The following is a 6,000-nucleotide window of genomic DNA, read 5'->3' as shown; positions in this document are numbered from 1 at the left end:
TTTTAAAATTGCAAGTCTTTCTTATCCGTTTCCTACCACGAATCTTCTTGTAGTATGCATTAAGGCAATGAATTGTTAACGACTGTCGTTCTACATTTAACTCCACAAACACGTTGCATCTAGGACACTTGATTCCACTGCGAATAACATTCTTTTGCTTCAGAAACGTTAGTAAATCCTGCCAGTTGTGAGTCAAATATAGGAATTCGTGAAACAGCATTGTGTATGTCGTCAAAATCACTGTTTACACGTTCGTGGCTTGATGACAACTGAAAGATATACTAGAATTGTTCCGGGCTACAGTGTTGTGTAACGTAAACAATATTATCTCTGGTAAGACATCGGAAGTGGAATCTTATACTAATTCAATGAGGCAAAATATGTCTATAACTACTATATTTATATAGGTGTCTATATCTACATTAAGTCTAATTTCTTTTATTTATAACTTTTTATTGAACAATGAGCGACGCATAAAAACTTTTGATTGTTACTTAGGGGGGTGACCTCTACAACATATGTCAAGCTCAAGGTCATTGCAGCTTGCTTCTCTAAAATGCATAATTACTATATTTTTTTATAATCATACGTTATTGCTCGATTTCTTACATCTGATTGTCTTCATGTCCTAATTCACATTATCTTCCTCTCGTCTGTTTGTCTTCTTCCGTCGGATTTGTTCGCCCGGTATACTGCGAGTCCCTAGAATCTGTTCCCACATATAATATATGTAATGCAAATGTTGCGTCTATTAATATACACGTTATTACATTACGTTGTATAAATTCTAATAATGTTTTGCTGAAGTTTAAAAGTATTATGTCAGTATGATACATATATAATAACAAATAATTTTAATCGATTTTATAGATGTTACACTTTTATACTGAATGTTTGTATATTCAAAGTTTTGTCATTTGATCTTTATATATTTACATAACATCTATTAATATATTTCTTCAACTAAATTGTAACAAACAAGATGTTTTTGTGAACTTAATACATGTTACATAAAGAAACACGCACTAATATTTCAACATTTTATATAATTGTTTGGAAAATAATAGAGGACTTCTTACTCAGGCTGATGTATTCTATTTGCACACGTATTTTGTAAATTCTTATGTCAGTTATCCTGAATATATATTTCCTTCATATTAAATAAGCTATATTGCTATTCTTGTTATTGCTATAGAGGATAATAATAAAATAGTATAACAATAATAATTATTATATTTAGAAGTGTCATATAGTTAAATATCATGCATATCTGTCATCCTTTAATCCTCTAATTGTTATCCCTTATTATAAAAAAATACGGAGAAAACATCTTGCGTCGATATATCAAGCGAGTAATTCAGAAAAATAAGAATGTTACAAAATGAGTGTTAAAATCGAAAAGAGAAGAAAATATAAGTTCACAAAAATGTTAACAAAAGAAATGTTAAGCCGGCGAAGACTATTTATCTTTTTAATGAAGCGCTCTTTCTTAGTTCTATTATCCATAATGAATTATATATTGTGTTTAACATATTTTATGAAAAAAAGTACAAAAATGTAAGATATATAGATAATACAAAATATTTGTATTAAATATTTGTATTGAAATGATATTGTATAGATTTCATACTTATCTCCATAAACATGTAAATTAACCTTAGGTGACATATTCGTACATGGCATGTATGAATGTCATCTAAGGTTAATTCTTACACATCAATGAGTACTGATTTTCATATTTCAATTTTGATTTTGTCAAAATATTAAATTACATATATTGTAATAATTACTTGATAAATTGATTACTAGTGGCAAATTCTAACTGTAATTTACATTTTACTTTTATTTTAACGAAAATTTTAATAATTAATTGTAGCAGATAAAATTTATTGTTAAATAAAATATCAATTTCAGCTGAACTATGCGAAATTTACACAATATCATTAGTAAACTTTAGTTATTTATAATTAAAATAGAAAATTATAACAATTTCGTATTAACATTTTTAACGTTAAAACTTTTGTCTATTGATTCTGTAACTTTTAGCGACAGTGTCGTTATTATTATGTTGTCGTTGGGCAGCTTTTTTGCTGCCATATATTTGCGCAATAATAACAACGATAACGAAGTATGGTTACTCTGTCATTAAAAGTTACAAGATTGGTAAGCTGGCTACTCCCTGCGACTATTTTGATTTATCGTCAGGATCTTTAAATTTCCATATATTATGACGGGACAGCGTTAGTAGTGTCCTCGTAAAGTAGATGCCCTCGAAATCGAAACTAATACCTGAACATGGCGCGTAATGGCGAACATGGTGTGCAATCTATAACTTTCAGTTTATAATTTTATTGTCTCCCTTATGTATTTTAGAAGAAACTTTTCATATATTGTGAATAATAAGTTTATTTAACTTTAGCCACGATCTCTCAAACCGCACGTCACTTTTTCAACAATGGTGGAAGGCAGAGTATCATAGTAACAAAAAGGAAAAGTTAAAAGACTTCTCTTTTTACCTTAGATAATAAATCTACAATCTATTAATATTAAGAGCTTATCATGGTAAAACTCTTGTTTAAGGGAGGCTGCTCCAATGATCTTGAATTTGACATATGTTATAGAGGTCATCCTCCTGAGTGATTTTCTGAAGGTTTTAGCCGTCGCTCGTTGTTCGTTAAAAAGTTATTAACAAAAGAAGTTGCATAAAATAATTGTAATTTTTGGACACACGCACACACCTCGAGTCCGCCCAGACGGGCGAGCGAGCAGTGTGCGTATGTGTGTGTGTGCGTGCGTATGCAACCGAACGTAACACACGGCTTCCAAATTTTCAACATACATTTGTATGAATTTCACAATGTAATATACGATTTTAATGTGTTTTGGAAATTTTAAAAAGTTAGTAAATAACTAACCCGTAGTCTCAGTCAGTTGGCTGCTGTCGTGTGTTATGTTTAATTGCATACGCACGCACGCACGCACGCACGCACGCACGCACGCACGCACATACACACACACACACACACACACACACACAGAGCTCGCCTACCCGCCCGCCGGAGCGGGCTCACGGTGTGTATGTGTGTGTGTGTGTGTTCCTATTATATTCTGATGATTTAACAATCATCCATGTAATTTTGCGATACTACATAAATTAATGTGTGGGAGAAATTACATTCAAATATAATAGGAACACACGCACACACTGCAAGCGGACGGGCGGGCAAGCAGTGTGTGTGTGTGCTAGAGGCAGGCACTTTTCTAGCCTACAAATTCGATGTATATACGGTGTCCAAAAATTACATTCATTTTAAATTCTTTTGTTAATAACTTTTTAACGAACAACGAACGACGGTTAAAACCTTCAGAAGGTTATTCAGGAAGATGACCTCTATAACATATGTCTTAACAAGATTAAGGTCATTAAAGTAGCCCCTAAACAGGAGTTTCACAAAAAACGTACAGGTAAATTAATATTTGAATTATTAGTATATATTTGCATTATTTATAGAGAGTGTCTGATTTATATCGTACCAGAGCTAATATATAGCTAGAATAGGTCAGGGTGAGTAATGGAATCGGTATTATTTTTAAACAATCACGTAAAATTTTGAGTTATTAAATAAAATAGATGGGCTAATCAGAGCGCGGTGACGCGGCAGCGGAACATACCGGTTCACCGCGGCCGGCGAAGAAAATGGACGATTGCTCGCAAGCCTATCACGCAGTGTCAGATCTACGACGTAGTAGTCAACACTTCTGGGCCTATGAGATTACACATCCCGACCTATTCTAGCTATATATTAGCTTTGATACGGTACGAATAATAATATTTTGTAAATATTTCTATAAATATGAACATGAAACATGAAAAAATAAATGTAATTATTTATAAAATTATTAGATTAATAGATTTTTGTAATTATTTATAAAATTATTAGATTAATGAAGAAATAAGAAAATTGAAATTTAAATTTTGGTAATGTATACTCAAAAAAATCCCTTTAAATTAAAGGGATAAAAAATATATTTTGTTAAGTATAATTTCTTAACTTAAAAAAATATTTGTTAGCTTTTAGAAAATATGTAATAAATATAAAGTAATATTTTTTTAAATTTGTAAAATGAACTATAAAATTATGAATTTCTAGATAAAAAGTAATTTCTTTGATTTAAAATATATCTATATATAAGAATAAGCAAATAATTTTCTTACAAGAAGAAAATGAGTTCTTTCAAATATAAAAACTGTGTTTAAATAAATATTTGCTTGTTTTAAAAGTAAATAAAACACAAGTAAATCATTTTATAAATCTAAATAAATTATTTTCTAATATTAAAAATCTATTATTATATATAATCTAATATTAAATCTTTTTTGTATATTTCAAATTAATTCTTATATTATCAGAAAATAATTTATTTAAATTTACAAAATGATTTATTTGTATTTTATTTACTTTTAAAACAAATATTTTTTAAATATACTTTTTACATATTTTTTAAACTTACTTTTTACATTTAAAAGGATCTATTTTCTTCTTTTAAATAAATCATTTGTTTTCGTACATGGATATACTATATGTAGACAATACGAAGCATCTCTTAGTCAAAGTCACAGTGGTGCAGTAGGTAAAATGAACGACTCAAGAACCAGAAGTCTCAGGTTCAAATCTCAGCAATGATAAATAAATTTTTGAAGTACAATTTAAATTGAATTTAGTGTGTGACACAACAAAGTGGAAAATTTAAAAAAAATTCATTTAAAGAGTTTTCTCTTTAAATGAATTTTTTTGAAATTTTCCACTTTGTTGTGTCACTACTTAAATTATTTTTAAAAATGTATATAAGTATATATATTTTAATAAATATTTTTATAATATTTATGATAAATATTTAAGATCTATTGAATCTAAGGTCACAAAAATATTTATGAAATATTTTGGTAAATATTTATAAAATATTCAAATAAATCTTATAAAAATTTTGTAAATGTTTTATAAATATTTTGTACTGTCTGGGAATTTTTATTTTTAGGAATACGCAACGAAAAAGTACAATAATTTACGGGAAGTTAATCGTTTCTACGACAAACTGTCATTTTCAACGGCAAGCTACAATTTCCTACGAATTTATACGAAAACGTCTAAGAGATCCTAAGATTTTGTTTCAATCTCAGTAGTTTCTCTAAGAATATTTTTCGGTAACAATTCTTAATGTTTCGTAGTTTTTCGTTAAAATTTTTTCAAGATAGTTCAGGTGTTAGTTCCGATTTTGAAAACATCTACTTGCGAGGGTCATTAACACTGTTATAACATATCGGAGTTTGGATGTTTATCATCAGAAACGAGGAAATGCATACCCAAATTCCCATAAAGTAAATTGAAATAAATATATTCAAAAAATAATACTTACAATCAATTAAGTACATCTCTAAAATACTCCGCATACTTTTCTTTTGCCCAATACAATAAGAATAACTATAATAACAATAAATAACAATCAATAAATAATCGTAGAATTAACTTGGCATGTAACCTTCTTTTTTAACTTACATTTCCATATTATTTTATCATGTTAATTTTATGGTTATTGATTGTTAGAATAAAAAGAAAGTGTTTTAGAGGTAATATTTAGAGAAATATTTTAGAGGTGTATTTAATCGATTGTAAATATTATTTTTTGGATATATTTTTTTTATTTCGACGTACTTGTAGGTATTTTAGGCATGCATTTCTTTATTTCTGATGTCATTAATTAAAAACTCTATGACGATTACTCTAGAATTTTAAGTAAACTTCAAAATGTTATTAAAATATTGTACAATATGATTTTGTGATATACTGTATGTTTATATGTGTGTGTGTATATGTAGAGTAATATACACGGTGTCCCAGAACAATCTTTGAAGCTATCGTGAAGGCATAGTACGAACTCAAGTGAACATAAAAGTCATATCGTTTTGTAATATTCGCAATAATTATCGAGATATTTATTAAA

At 28.5% G+C, this 6,000-nt stretch overlaps 1 protein-coding gene across 12 annotated transcripts in view; it reads left to right on the top strand.

The window, feature by feature from the left end:
- LOC116846699 (rho guanine nucleotide exchange factor 11) overlaps positions 1-6,000 on the top strand; it is a 660,614-nt gene that overhangs the window by 229,242 nt on the left and 425,372 nt on the right. The window lies entirely within an intron of this gene.

Source organism: Odontomachus brunneus, unplaced genomic scaffold (genome assembly GCF_010583005.1).
Source record: "Odontomachus brunneus isolate Ranch 3 - 2012 unplaced genomic scaffold, Obru_v1 Obru_scaffold_067, whole genome shotgun sequence".
In the NCBI taxonomy this organism is placed as follows: Eukaryota; Metazoa; Arthropoda; class Insecta; order Hymenoptera; family Formicidae; genus Odontomachus; species Odontomachus brunneus.
Note: the sequence above shows the minus strand (reverse complement) of the source record. Positions and strands in the feature narration are given on the sequence as shown.